General features: G+C 37.7%; 1 protein-coding gene across 8 annotated transcripts in view; it reads right to left on the reverse strand.

The window, feature by feature from the left end:
* SORBS2 (sorbin and SH3 domain containing 2) overlaps window positions 1-16,281 on the reverse strand; it is a 194,177-nt gene that overhangs the window by 154,527 nt on the left and 23,369 nt on the right. For 7 of the 8 annotated variants that reach the window (XM_070948586.1, XM_070948588.1, XM_070948587.1 and 4 more), the window contains exon 2: window positions 9,997-10,134. The gene's annotated coding sequence lies outside the window, so the exon portion shown is untranslated. Of the gene's footprint in view, window positions 1-9,996; window positions 10,135-16,281 lie in introns of those variants that run through there. The other variant, XM_070948597.1, reaches the window with a different exon arrangement.

Below are 16,281 nucleotides of genomic sequence, written 5' to 3' on the forward strand. Positions count from 1 at the left end.
TCATGTGAGCTGGATATGATAGAGCTACATACATACATATCTGATAGGGTCGCAGATAGGGAGAACACTGTTTTAAAGGATCCCAAATCAATTTAACTCTTCAACTGGTATCAAGCTAATTAGTATTTTGTGAAACAAAATTACTTTTTTTTCCTTAGTTCCATGGAAAATTGTCAAATAAGAAAATTCTGTAATCTAGAACCTCTTTCTCTTCAGTGTTTATATAACTTGTGTATAAACATTCAAGTAATAACATTATGAAAAAATCATGTACCTAAAACAGGTTTTATATGTGACTGCTTTGTAGTGCAAATTAAAAAGAAAAATCCACTCCTATCTGTTAGCTAGTGAAGATACTTGACAGAATGCTACTTTCCTTTAAAGCAGTCTTCCTTTCTATTTTTTGTCCTTATTAAATAAAACACTTGTACTTTTCAGCATTTTTTAAAAAATTTCAAACAATCATTGTTGGATTCTATTGTTAGAGTCAAGCTATTCTCCAAAGCATCTGTGGGCAAGACAAGAAGCAATGGGTGGAAACTAATCAAGGAGAAAAGCAACTTAGAACTAAGCAGAAATTTCCTGACAGTTGTTCCACTGATTAATTGTTCTAACTGTCAGGAAATTTCATCTTAATTCTAACAGATAGGAGTGGATTTTTCTTTTTAATTTGCACTACAAAGCAGTCACATATAAAATCTGCTGCACGATTTGTGGAATTTATGAAAGTTTCCATTTTACAAGTAAAATAAATCCAGTCTAGTAATAATAATATTTTAGGCTTGTGTTGAATAACTTGGAGTATAGGGTTATGATTTGATGACAAACTGCACAGTTTTTTTAAATGTGAAATTTCTTATTAGATTATCTCAAATAGCAGATGGAGCCTATTCCACCCTTGAGGTATGATTCACTTATGAACCGCATCACTTAACAATAGAAATTCTGGTCCCAATTGTGGTCATAAATTGAGGACTACCTGTATTTTTCTCTGAAGTTCAGCTATCCATGTCAATATTTCAGCTTCGGCAAGTCTACTAGTGTAGTATTGTAATAATGTAATATTGCTGCTGAATCAAGATACCCATGGTCATCAACCACTTTTTGTGGTTTAATTTAGCACATACAAGTGCAGATCAAATTGTTTGTGTGTGCGTGCGCGCATGCATGTGCGTGTGCACACACATGTACTCTAAATATATAACACCTTCTAGTAAAGTGGCCTATTCTGGAAGATCCTGTATATTCTCTAGAAATACACACTGTGTATATGATACAGTGATGAGAACTATGTATTTGCATTATCACACTTAATACACACACATGCAATGATTTGAATTTGAATCAAAGCAAGAACAAAACACATACATGTATTAAAAATATTTCAAATCACAGTTAGCTTGCCAGGGTACAGTTTTTTGTTCATTTTGCACAGGTAACCGAGCATTCCTACTCTCATGATCCAGCACTATTAAAGATGAAATGATATAATGTATCATTTCCAAATATATATTATGATAGGAATATCCTGAGAAATGTCTAGCTCGTCCATTATGTGTTCATCCTCCTTTTGCAATGACAATCTAGGTTCATCAATTATTTTACAAGAACTTAAATAGCTCTAATAGAAAAGTAAAGTAATGTTCTATATTGTTTTATGCAGACATTTATGGATAATAAAGATGCTAACATGAATTCACAACTATCTGGGTTCTTTATTATAGTGAGAAAATGGTCATTACCCTTTCAAGAAATAATACTCTTTTGCTATACCTGTCCTTTACAAGGAGCTCTCCCCCACCAGGGTTCAGATGGCTTTGACTTTACTGGCCAAAACAGTCAAAGAAATCAATAGAAAATAACAAAAGTAAAGATAAAAGATGACAAGTGCAATGAAAATTTCATTGTCTCCTCTTAAAAGGCTTGGTTGAAGAGCCAGGTCTTCACAGTTTTTTAAAACTGGGGGCTTTCTGGAACTTGGGGGGAACCTTGTCCCAGAGGACAAGCAATGCTACAGAGAATGTGCACATCTGAAAGATGACATTGTTTAACCCGGATCACACCAATCAATGAATGGAAGAGCTTATCTTCAAAGGTTGTGGGTGCTCTGTCACTGGAGTCTTTCTAAAAGAAACTGGACAACCATTTCTCTGAAATGGTATAGGGCAGTGGAGGGGTGGGTTCTAAATTTTTTTACTACCAGTTCTGTGGGCGTGGCTTATTTTGTGGGCATGGCTTGATGGTCATGTGACAATTATTTAGGATTTAGCAGAGGTACTGGTCTACCAGGCTTTTAACTGCTTGCAGAGCTGTACCGATCTACCCATTTATTTTTTGCAGACACTGGTCTATCCATTTATTTTTGCAGGCACCAGTCTACTCATGTATTTTTGCAGGCACTGGTCTACTCATTTGTTTCCTTTTAACACTGATCAGCTGTAGGGCAGCCCTTTGAAGCCCCCCAGGAAGAGTTTAAACAGTTTTTTCCCTCTAGCCATCAGCTGGAACTCACGAGGCAGCAATAGATTGGGGGTGGGGCCAAATAAAAGTTAAGAATAACGCAGGGGGTGGGTGAAGGGGACGGGGGGCAGAACCGGTTCAGTGATGTCATATCGTCACCACTACCGGCTTGGGAGAACTGGGCCGAACCGGGAGGAACTCACCACTGGGGCAGTGTTGATGAACCTTTTCCACACCGAGTGCCGAAACAGGAGCACACACGGGTGCTGGGGAGCACTGGAAACTGGAAGAGCAGTTCCCTGGCGTGCGCTTCCAGTTTCTGGCGTGTGCATGCGCACCGGTCACCTGGTCTTCCTGTTTCTGGCACGCATGCCGGTGCACATGTGCATGCTGGAAAACCGGAAGCTCAGCTTCCGGGTGCATGCATATGCGCCAGGTAGCTGCTCTTCCGGTTTCCAGTGCTCCCACGCGCATGAAGACCAGCTAGTAGGCACCAGAATCCAGAAGAGCAATAGGTGACGGCTGGCGTGCCTGGAGAGATGGCTCTGCATGCCACTTCCGGGACGCATGCCACAGGTTCGCCATCATGGGTATAGGGTCTCCTGCTTCTTAGGGGGTTGGACTAGAAGATCTCCAAGGTCCTTTCCAACTCTATGTTCTATGTTCTACCATTGCAGTATTGAATTGGCCAAGAAAATGTTATGGGAGACAGATAGTCCCTTAAGTAACTAGGCCCTATGCCATGTAGGACTTTTTAGGTAACAATCATCACACTGAATTTCACAAGATTCTTGATTATGTGCTGATTATATGTTGTTTTTGTAAGTTTATTTTGGTTTTCTATGGTATTTATTCCATTTTTATTTTATTGTTGAATGACACCCAGAGTCAAAGACTTTAACAGGCAACTCAGTTAGTAATAATGTATTATATGTATTAGACGCAACTTCATGTAGTGAAACATGAAAATATTTCACTCCAAATTTCCATAAAATATGTAACAGTACTTTTTGAAATATATATTTTAGTTAATTAAGAAACAGCCCCAAGGTGTCAAGGCCAATCGTTTTTGCATTTTAGAAGTGGAGATTTAAAGAAAGAAAACTGTAATTGTTAAAAACTCCAACTCCTGAAAGGTTTGCCAAGGGCAAGGAGTATAATGGGTTAATGGTATAATGGGTTAATGGTATAATGGGTTAATGGTATATGAGAAAGACTTTAGGAGATGAAACGAAGAGATGCTGTCTAGGAAACAGTCAGAAAGGAGGCAATATAGTCCAAAGCAGTGGATAGCGGGCAAAGCAAGAAGGTGAGAAGGGGCTGACACGAAGATGGCAGGAGATTTGTACTTTCGGACTTCCAAGATTCAGTTTAGATAGCCTTATAATAAAGTAGAATTAGCTTATCTGGTTGCATTTCCTCTCTGGTCTGCCTGAGAAACTGACAATGGGCGTCTTAATGCCTCTGGAAAGATAAAAAAGCTCTCAAAATTCCATCAGTTCCAAAAAACATCCTAAATAGTGTGACAATTTAAGTCCTACACATTCTGGTGGTATCATAATACTCCAGCCCTTACATCAGGCAATTCAAAGTATTATACTGTACTTAGCTTGAAAGTTGACAAAGATTTTCTACTTCATAGAGATCAAAGACAAAACACCCTAATGATTGAAAAGATGATTCATTCATGCAGTTCAAAAAACATACAGTCCCGTTTTGCTACCCTAGAATTTGATAACACAGGAGGTGGGTTTCCCATGGCCAACTCGCCCTGGCCAACTCATCATAGCCAACTTGCCATGGCCTACTTGCCATGGCCAACTCGCCATTTGCTATGGGTCAAGAGTCACACTAATATTAAAGAAATGGTGGAATAGAATCATTAAAGAAAGGATGCAAAAGGAAGAATAGAATGAAATATGAATGACAATTTTTTAAAATTTTATTTTGAATTAAATTGAATTGTTAAATTGTTCTGTGATGAGAATCGTCCTGCAGAAAGTTGGCCATGGTGAGTTGTCCCATTCTGACAGGAAGTGTATCTTAAATCTCTATATAAGATTTAAGATGAAAGAGTGGATGGGGTCTCTAAAAGTAAGGATAATAATAAGAAAGGGCGTCATGATCCATAAATTGTTTTGTCTTCATCTCTGACAGAGCACTGAAAATCTAAGGATGCTCTTCAGTACAATTTTGTACTCCTAATTTAGCTCTTCACCTAACCAGAGATGCAGAAGAAAACAGATTTGTATTATTTTGGCATGTTCCTAGAGTAGGAATTCATTATTATTATCTTCACAATTTGGCAAGCAGAATTTTAAAAGAGAAAATCAAGCTACTGACAACCTTTCCAACATGCTCTATAGAGAAGATCTGCCGAGGGCTAGACAGATATCAAAAACCAACAGCATGATAATGATTGCTCAACACATTCAGTAACTTGCATAGAGTGGAACTATTCTGATATTAACCATATGCCCAGGCACAGAATGTCACCATGGGAGCAGCCTGCCCAAGGACAATTGCATTATGGACACTTCAACTAGTGCTTGACTAGATGAGATTATGAAAAAAAAGTGAACTCCCCCACCAGATATGTTTGTTAACCACAGTGAACAGTTTATCGACAGTAAATGCTAAAGAAAGGTATGGCTAATTATATTTCAAGATGATTTTTAAACCACACAAATTTACAACACACCCCATCTGCTCCCAAAAATATTTAGTTCAGGTACATTTAGCAAGTAGAGTTATCCAGATTTTATTTCCTGGACTGAAACATGGAAAATAATTGGTTATTTGTTCCAATTCTTTGTGTCCTTACTCTAGGAGAGGAATGTGTTTTTACTAAATCTTGAGAGAACAAACAGTTTAAGAAATGGCATGGTATCGCAATGGTTAGAAATGTATTGGAAAGTGCCTCGTTAATAAATTCCATAGAAATACTAAATACAAGTGAAAATCAATAGCCTAGTATATATAAAACAATAACCATTTTCTAGTTTTCTTTCCTCCTTATATCCATAGTATATAGTTTTTAACTCTGTGGTAGAGATAAAGGAGAAATATGCCTTGCCCAAATTTTTAAACGAACTCATCCTATGCATACTTCACAAAGTCATATACAAACAGGAAAAAAGATGTACACGATATTCCTCACAAATAAGAATCCAGAAAGACTTTATGATCAAAAAAATAACAAGTAAACAATATCAAATTTGATAAATTTCTCAAATGTATATCTCCATGCATCCATTGTCATCAACTCGACCTCAGTTCAATTAGTGCTTGTCTACTGTTTCACTCATTTCACTCAATTCCCTTCCTGAATGCCTTCATCCAAAGATTCTTTTGATACTCAAAACACAAACAGTTTTGGACATGACATGATAGAGAAGAGAAAAAATAAAGCCAAGAAAAAAAAGTCCTGCCAATAAAACCATTTAACATTTGATGTTTTATCTCCACTGCCTAAAATATCACCAAGCTGTTTCTTTATCAGGAAGTTTCATCATCTGACAGGCAGAAAAATAGCATTATTCCTGTTTAGCCAAGTGGAGAAAATTTGAAAAAAGTGTTGCCATATATTTCAATATTTTGGCCAAACAGATCACTACTACTACTACTACCACCACCAGCCAAAATCAAACAGGAGTATGTACATTCTGAAAGCATAAAAGTGTCTGTGTTTTTAATAGCCAGGAAAACAAGGTGAACATATTCTTTAACACACATACACACGGGTGTCTCTCTCTCTCTCTCTCTCTGTATAAAATTTCAGATTTGTTTTATTTTAAAAATAAAGATATGAAAAACAGCTTTTTGAAGGAAGAATTTATTATTTTAATATGGGGCAGGATTAAAAAAAAAGGAACACTTAATGTTTTCCTCATTATTTCTCTGCTTCTCTCCCCTCAATTCCTTTCACTTTCTGCCATTTCAGGTGCATTTCCATTTCATTTCATAACTCTGTTTTGACAATATATATCCTACTTTCTGATATAAAATTATTCAGTAAAATTTACAAATAAGAAAAATAGAATAATGATTATTTATCTGCACAAACATGCATTGGTTCTGTAGTCAAGAAAAGAACTTCCTTTACTAATAAGTAAATCCACTCTTGGTCTTTCATGATATGCACAGCTTTTCCCAAAATTTCTTTCCTTCCATCTTAAAAGATCTTTAACATCTTAAAAATGTTTTCTCAGTGGAAGCAATTAATGCTCTCCTTTGTTCTCTTCCCCGAACTTCTAACTCATGCTATGTTAAACATATTGAAATCAAATAAAGAGCTCAGTCTAATGCTTATTTCATAAAATAAGACCAAATATGTTGAGTCCAGATTTATATATAGCAAATTGGGTGACAGAAATGAATATATTCAAGTTATGTTCTCTGTGGCACTAATACAATCTGAAAATATTAGAAAAAGAATTGGGAAGGGATACTGTAAGGTGGTATAGAATGCTGAGTAGAACAGGAAAAAAAATTAGGCAGAAACACCATCCATTTATGAAGCGGGGGGGGGGGCAAGACAGAAAAAGACTGCAGAAAAAAGAGAAGTATAGGAAAAACTATTTCTATGAGCTGTATAGATTTAGATTTAATCCTGATCTGAACTTTATACTTCATTTGTTTAGAAGTCACATTCCCTTCTACAGGAGATCTTTCTTCTGATCACAAGACTATGACAAATAAGCTGTTTGTGGTTTCTCAGAAAAGGAAAAGCACAAATTCAAAATAAATTTCTTTATTAGGATTCTTAAATATACTCTACATATGCTTTCACTAATGTTAAACTGTGTTAGAATTCTACTTATTCTTTGACCTTTTTAGGACTAACTGATCAATCCTCTAGTCTACAAACAGAATTCAATTAATGTAGAGTGGGACCTGGCTGATATTTGGAAAGGTAACCATGGGAAAACTCAGGGCTGTAAATTTTGTGAAGCAATACAATAAACAACACAAGCTATCTACAAGAGCTAATCTATAAAATTGCAATTCCAGGAGCCAGGATTGGTTTGAGGGCACCTTTACCTTCTTACTCGAACTCATTGCAAATCCCACTGTGCATAGAAAGTTACAGTCCTAACCTCTTCATTAAAAGTAGCAAATTTATCACTTTGGGGGCAAAAGTTCCATATAGGTTGTGGAGAGGAAGAGGAACAGAATGTAAAGTGGGCTGAGTTGATCATGGATAATGTAGATTTTCCCAAACTGTTGATGATATATTGGGTAAATATTATGAGAACTGAACTCCAATATTTGTGAAGAAGCTAGGGAAGAGTAGTGAGTACTGAGCTAGGATTACAAAATGTTGCTATGGGGCAACATTTTTGCTCTAAAAACCTAGCAATTAATTTTTTTTTTTTAAATTTGATTTATATGCCGCCCTTCTCCGGAGACTCAGGGCAGCTTACAATGCGTTAAGCAATAGCCTTCATCCTTTTGTATATTTATACAAAGTCAGCTTATTGCCCCCACAAACTGGGTCCTCAATTTACCTACCTTAGAAAGGATGGAAGGCTGAGTCAACCTTGATTAATGCATGTAATTTAATGCATTAATGCATGTAATGCATGTAATTAATGCATGTAACTTTCCTATTTGAATATTTATACAAACACTGGTGCTGGTTCATAGTCCTTTATCAATCAATCCTATATACATTTTCTCAGAAATAAAGTTCTCTTATGTTCAACTGCTCTAAGTCTGCATAAAATTACTTATTTATTTAACTAATATCTGCTATGCTAATATTTCTTTAAAATTATGGAGTTCCTGAAGACTGAGTCAAGTAAATTTTCAAAAATCCAAATAGTATTTTTTCCCCCAATAACTTATTTGACACCAGTACTGGAGAGTGAACAAAGAACACACTGTCAAAGAGGAAATCTGCACAGAATATTACTGTTTGTTCTCTATGAATGCAGAGGTATATTTGCTAAAAGAAAGGCATTCCATTCCTCTCCAGAGATTTCCCCTTCATTCAGTAGAACGACAGCTCTGGGTTCACATCCCTTCCATTCAAGTTATGTCAGCCTGTTAGTTACAGACTCTTATTTGCTAGGCAGTCCTTTGCTACAAAAATTAATCCTAGACTTCAACTTGGCTTTACTTGCTCTTAATACGAAAGCAATTATTTGTATGCAATTTGCTCTTGGAAGCTAAATGAGGGCATTTAAATATTGAACTAGTGGAAAATTACTGTGCAGAAAATGTTCTTTGGCACATCATTCTTGCATTTTCACAAAAAGTTAATACCATAATTGAGTATTGACATGTTTGCCAGCCTTTGCCTTCCCCAAATGGACAAATTGAGGTAGGATTACTCTTATTTGGAGAATTGCATTCAGACTAATTCTTATTCCAAGTTGTAGTTCTTTTGGCTTTCTTCTGTATTTGCCCCAATTACTCTTACATTTGCTCTGCCACAGTGAAATATAAGAAACCATATAACTGGTGGGTTCCAGAGAACAGAACATATCGGTGGAGCATCATATTAGTGGCAACTCTTCTTTAAAAAGATTTTCCAAGGTCATTCTCTATTTTTACTCTAATTCTGTATCCCTCTTTATTCTAGCAGATAGTCTTTGACTGATTGCTATTGTTATTCTTGGCTGGTGACTATAAAATACTATCTTCCCTAATCTGCCACCCACTGTATGTTTTGGGAGACCAATCAAAATTCCTATCTAGCTGTCAGACCAACCTTCATCAGTCTGCTAAATGCAGTACAGTAGATTGAAGAAAGAGTTGAAAGAAGAGAAAGGGACAATTAAAACAAGTTTAAGGAAGGATAGTGATGATATTGATATAAATTGTAATTCAAAGAAAAAATGACACAAAGGAATTTTAGCCAACGATAGAGGTAAGGATAGAGTTAATAAACAAAAGGAAGCTAAAGGAGGCAGCAAGTCAAAACCAGTTCATGTACTCAGGAAGAGATGCAGCTTTTCTTGCACGACAAACCTGACGTACAGGCGGCTGTTGGCAGGCAGTGTGTTACTGAGAAACTTAAATGAATCCTAAAAGGTATTATATCAGGATATGGTGGACTCATAAACAACAACAAAAACAACAACAAAACCCAAAGAAATGTCTTTTTGCTGATTTGACCAGCACACTGTAAAAATGAGATTTTCTCAAATCGATGTCCAATTCTGAATATCAAATGATTTGCTGTCAACTTTAGACTTGTTTAAATCTTTTCAAATGCAATAATCAGACAGAAAATAAAAATTCAAGAGACTAAAATATAATTCTCTACTTAGAATTAATTATGAACATAGTTGGCATTTGATAACTTTTTTCTGAATAATTAAGAGTTGAGCAAAAGTCACCCAGCCTCACAAAACTTTTGTGTAATATGTGCATATGAAAGATACAGAATGAGAAAAAAAAAAAGAAGTATAATTCTTGTGGCAGGTTCTTATAGAATGATAATCTATAGTCTAGAAACATTAGCTAAGAATGCAGAACAAAACTGCAAATCCTTAAGATAGACACACACAAAAAGTAGAGAATTACCAGTCAGACAAGTCTTCCTGTTTTTGAAATGTCGGAGATATTAGTATTCTTGTTCTTGTACATCCAGATCTTGTTAACCTGGTCTTCTCTTAATGCTTAGTTCCTCTAGAGGTCTAAGTTTAACTGAAGAACAAGAACCTGCAATCAAGAGAAAAAGAGAAGGCGATAAGAGCAGGAAAGAATTTCAGCTGCTGGCTGCTGCTACTGTTCTAGAAGCATTTGAGCTATTTTCAGCACTTGGCAGGTTTGTCACAGTAAGAGAAACCAGAAAGTATACATAGGCAGGAAACTTAGGAGAAGTTGGTCTGCTGCTCAAATTCCACATCCACTTTTGAAATGTTGAGAAAAATCAATTTTCAGGCTATTCAAAAAAGTACACTGCATGTTTGCACCAGAACCAGACCACAATCACCTTCATTTTTCTTGGACCCAGCAACCAGTGTGGCAAGCACAGAAAATGTTGTGTTTCTAGTTTCTGACAGACTCATGCCAGTTTCTCTGAACAGAAGTTCATTCTCCCCTTACTTTATTTTGCATCCAAATGTTTTGGATCCTTCTGGCATCAGTGTCCAGGAACAAACTCAGCCTCCTAAAAGGGAAGCCACCAGTTTATTTCCAGTTTGCAACTAAATTTTTGGAATCAGTCACTCTGCTATTTCTGAATGTTAGTGACAGAGGCTGTTGACATTGTAGTATTTAACTAACAGGGAATCTGAAACCAATCAGTATTGCAATTACATTTTCAGTCACTGCCATGAAAGAGAAACAATCACACTGTCTTCAACTTAGAATGGCATAGTTATTATATATTTGATATATTTAGGCACCCACCATGTTCAAAATATGTTCATCACATTATTATTTTTTTGTTTTAAACTTTTAATCTTTAGATTCAGAGTTTTGGAATTTTTATGAGTTTGAAACTTTGACGTTGTACCTTCCTGACGGTTCAGTGATTGGGTACTAAATAGGTAAATAAATAAAACACTATTTTAGAAATTTTTTAAAAAATCTATATTTGCAGATAAAAAGCTGTGACTGAGAGAAAGGTAGAGATCTTGGCAGAACCAAATTTCAGAAAATATCTCCATTTTAAGGGCATCATTACCATCAGGAAGGAAAAAGTAATTATTAGCCCTTTCCCACATGTCAGTGAACTTTCCAGGATGTCTAGAAGAGTGTGTATTGTTTGATTTCCTAACTGTGTTTTTCCGAAGAAATCCTATATCATTCAGAAACCACCAGATTACTCATATTTATTCTGAAACGTTCTTCAAAGGATGTTCCCTATTAGATTGAAAAATTAGCACACACAAAGCAAAACAATTTTTAAATCTTCCACTCAGGTTTCAGGCCAATCAAATTTTTATAACCTGTTGAAAGGAGTAAATTAATCCTATACCTTGGTGCTTGATACACAGGATATTTTCAGGAGGAGAGGGAAGAAGTAATACAAAACTCAGCAATAGAAACTCACATAGGGAAGGGTTTCTTTTTAAGAAAAGTACTCAACTAACGGATTTCCTAGAATTCATATTTTATTCAAGTAAGACAGCAGAATGAACATTCTCTGGAACAATTTCTTTAATTGTTGTCTCTGATTAAATATTTATTTAATCAGAGCAATATTTATAAAATGTACTACTAATTGGTATACACTCCGTTTCATGTATACTGCTAAGCCATAATTTTGTTTGCTTTTGCCAATGTACTATGTGGGAGGAAAGTCTTGAACATAGGCAGTGCTGCATTTAGCAGGCTGAAAATTGTGCGTAAGCAGGTGTGAAGGACTCTTTCATATTAAACCGTTATATTACAAAAGCATCAGAGCTCAACCTTCGGGTTGATTCAACCATCACTGTTGCTGCTCCTTGCATTTCTCTTCTCCAAATGGGAGAATGAAGAACCATTAATAATCTAATAATGCAGTGCTAAATAACTAAAATGGGAAGGAGGGAGGAAATTAGCATGCTTAGTTTCTTTGGACATCATTCACATTGGACATCAATAGAAACCACAACAGTTTTTGTATATAAAGGATTTAGCTTCACTTCTAGTAAATCTGCAGTTAAAAAGGATGGGCAACAGGTCAAGGAAAGGAGAAAACAGTAATTATGGGCTAGAATGGACAGGTAGTCTGAACAAGGCAGTTTATGGGATTTCAGACAGAACTGACCAGGAAACTACAGGAGTTTTGAAATTTAGATTATAAGGCAATTACAATATTAGTTTTAGTCAGTAGACTACTGCATAACTAAGCTAATCAGTATACCTTCCTAATTTAGATCATTGCTTGTGCCAGTAATACTAGCAAGGAGGGTTTAAGTTTATATTCTAATTAACTTAATCTTTTGTTTAACATTAAACAGATCTATTTCTTTAGCAGAAAGCTAAAGCAAAAATGCAACAAATCAAGGTTTTTCCAAAACCTTCATGGAAAATTAGAATTAAAAGGATAATTATAGGCAAGGGAGCTGCCTTATTATTTATATCTCCTGTTTGAGTAGCAGCCAACTTAACTTTGAGTAATTTTGGGAGGAAGAAGGGCATGACCAATGGATTGCTTTTATACATGGAGCTGCACAGATTTCTAGTTTGCAACCAGAGATTGCAACCTATACCTGATATTCACTGTATAGTCTATTACAGGGCTATTAAACTGGTGGCCTGTGGGCCGGTTTAGCGAAGGGAGGAAAAATCCCAATACGTCACATGACGCCACCATGATGACATGAGTTTGACACCCCTGTTCTATTATGTACTGAGGAACAATGAATTCAAACTGTTTCAGGACTAACACATCTGTAGCTTATTTTTGATCCAATGATGAAATGGATTAGCTAGAGCCCTACCATTCAGGCTTCAGGCCTGGATAGGGGATGAAAACAGCATTGGTCATTCTTTTTGATGATCTCTGGCTGGAGCGGGATGGGGGTAGTGCATCCATCCTTGCTTTACTTGACCTCTCGGTGCCTTTCAATACCATTGACAATGGTATCCTTCTGGATCAGCTTCGGGGGATTGGAGTGGGGGGACCTGTCCTATCCTGGTTCACTTCCTTCCTCTGTGGGCACTCTCAGTCAGTGTTGATAGGAGGGGAGAGATTCAGCCCTCGCCCACTGCTTTGCGGGTCCTGCAGGAATCAGTACTTTCTCTGCTCCTGTTCAACATTTATATGAAGCTGCTGGGTGAGATCATCCATCACCATGGACTGAGATATCTTCAATATGCTGATGATACACAACTGTATATGTCAGCCCATGGTGAGTTAAGCAATGTCATGGCCTCCCTCTCGCAGTGCCTGGAGGCTGTTAGGGGCTGAATAGGGAGCAACGGGTTGAAACTGAATCCTGGCAAGACTGAGTGGCTCTGGGTTTGGGGTTCTTTGGCCCATGGAGAATTGCCACCTTTGGTCTTGGATGGGATGGCACTGCCCCAAACAGACTCTGTGCGTAATCTGGGGGTTCTCTTGGATTCGCGACTTCTGCTTGAAGAACAGGTGGCAGTTGTGGCCAGGAGGGCCTTTGGACAACTGTGGATTGTGCGCCAGCTATGCCCTTTCCTGGACCAACAAGCCCTTCTCATGATCACTCATGCCCTCACCACCTCCCATTTTGACTACTGCAACACACTCTACATGGGGATCCCCCTAAAGAACATCTGGAAGCTTCAGTTGGTACAAAATGCAGCAGCCTGCATGGTTTTGTGCAGACCTTGATGTGCATGTTTCATCTCTCTTGCAGGAACTGCTTTGGTTGCCAATTTGCTTCCAGGTGCAATTCAAGGTGCTGGTTGTCACCTTTAAAGCCCTTCGTGGCTTGGGACCAGGTTATCTGAGGGACTGTTTCTTACCAATCACATCTACCTGACCAACTAGAGCGGGAAGGCAAGGAATCCATTCAGTGGTGAAATGTAAAATTTGTTACTACCGTTCTGTGGGGGTGGCTTGGTGGGGGGTGGTAAAGTGACTGGGTGGGCGTGACCAACTTTTTAAAAGCATTTTTTCTACAACCTCTTTGGCTCTGACGATCCCAGCTGAGTTGCCTAATTGTCAGAGGCTTTTTTTTTCTTTTAAAAGCATTTTTTCTATAACCTCTTCGGCTGAAGAGGTTGTAAAAAAAATGCTTTTAAAAGCCTCTGACAATCAGGCAACTCAGCTGGGATCATCAGAGCCTTTTAAAAGCCAAAGTGGTTGTAGAAAAAATGTTTTTAAAAGGCTCTGACAATCCCAGCTGAGCCGCATGATCATCAGAGGCTTTTTTTTTTTACTTTTAAAAGCATTTTTTCGGCCGAAGAGGTTGTAGAAAAAATGCTTTTAAAAGTAAAAAAAAAAAAAGGCTCTGATGATCGCACACCCAGCTGGGCATGGAGGGCACAAGGATTTTTGCTACCGGGTCTCCGAACTATCCACTGCCATCGCTACCGGATCGGGCGATCCAGTCCGAACTGGGAGCATTTCACCCCTGAATCCATCCCCTAAGGAGATACATCTGATGGGACCCAGAAGAATGGTCTTCCCAGTGGTGGCTCCCTCTCTCTGGAACATCATTCCTCCAGAGAAATAAGTTGGCCCCTACTCTAACACTCTTCTGAAAGGTGCTGAAGACATGGTTCTGCCAGCAGGCCTGGGGAACCCAAAGCAGGATGGAGCCCACTAAATAGCTTGTATGAATTTGTGCTGTTGCCGGGATGGGGGTGGATGTGGGCTATTAGAACAGAATAGAATAACCGAGTTGGAAGGGATCTTGGAGGTCTTCTAGTCCAACCCCCTGCTTAGGCAGGATACCCTACACTTCTGACGAATGATTATCCAATCTCTTAAAACTTTCACTGTTGGAGAATTTACAACTTCTGGAGGCAAGTTGTTCCACTGATTAATTGTTCTAACTGTCAGGAAATTTCTCCTTAGTTCTAAGTTGCTTCTCTCCTTGATTAGCTTTCATCCATTGCTTCTTGTCCTTCTTGTCCAGGTGCTTTGGAAATTAGCTTGACTCCTTCTTTGTGGCAGCCCCTGAGATATCGGAACACTGCTATCATGTCACCCCTAGTCCTTCTTTTCATCAGACTAGACATACCCAGTTCCAGCAACCATTCTTTATATGCTTTAGCCTCCAGTCCCCTAATCATCTTTGTTGCTCTTCTCTGCGCTCTTTCTAGGGTCTCAACATCTTTTTTACATCGTGGCGACTAAAACTGGATGCAGTATTCCAAGTGTGGCATTACCAAGGCATTATAAGGTGGTATTAACACTTCATGTGATCTTGATTCTATCCCTCTGTTTATGCAGCCTAGAATTGTGTTGGCTTTTTTTGGCAGCTGCAGCACACTGCTGGTTCATATTTAAGTGATTGTCCACTAGGACAATCTTTTCTTATCTTTTCCAGAATCTTCCTTGGTATTGAGATCAGGCTGATAGGTCTGTAGTTTCCTGGATCTATTTTTTTTCTCGTTTTTTGAAGATGGGAACTACATCAGCTCTTTTCCAGTCCTCTGGCAGTTCCCCAGTGCTCCAGGATCTTTGAAAGATATAGTTCAGTGGTTCTGAGATCTCGTCTGCCAGTTCCTTCAGAACCCTAGGGTGTAATCCATCTGGTCCTGGTGATCTGAACTCATCTAGGGTAGACAGGTGCTCACTTACCATTTTCTTCCCTATTTTAATTTGTGTTCCTAATCTGTTTTTTGTAGTGCTGCTTTTGATAGGTTGGATTGTTTTTCCCTTTGTGTAAAGATAGATGCAAAAAATGAATTAAATAGTTTTGCTTTCTCCCTGTTGCTTGTCACCTTCTTGCCACTTTCTTCCAGTAATGGATCAATTGTTTCCTTGACTTTTTTCTTGTTTTTAATATGTTTGAAAAAGCTTTTTTTGTTATTTTTTTACTTTTGTTCATTGTAAGCCTTAGCTTTCCTCACTTCATCTTTGCAGGCTTGGGCTATTTGCTGATATTCCGCCTTAGTTATGTGCCTCTCTTTCCACTTTTTATATTTGTCCTTTTTGTCTTTCAATTTGTCAGAGAGTTCTTTATGCAACCATGATGGTTTCTTTTGAGAGCTGTTATTTTTCTTCTTCATTGGTATTATGCTAGACTGGACTTTTATAATCTCACTTTTCAAAATTTCCCAAGCTTCTTGAGTTGCTTTTCCCTTGAGATTTCTCATCCATGGAATCCTTCCTAAGCTCTAAGTTTATTGAAATTAGCTCTCTTAAAGTCCAAGACTCTAATTTGACTTTGTTCTATAGCTTGTGCTTGCATAATGTTGAATTACAATAGTGCATGATCACTCCCC

Source organism: Pituophis catenifer, unplaced genomic scaffold (genome assembly GCF_029215685.1).
Source record: "Pituophis catenifer annectens isolate HBS135680 unplaced genomic scaffold, rPitCat1.0.hap2 SCAF_8, whole genome shotgun sequence".
Taxonomy (NCBI): Eukaryota; Metazoa; Chordata; class Lepidosauria; order Squamata; family Colubridae; genus Pituophis; species Pituophis catenifer.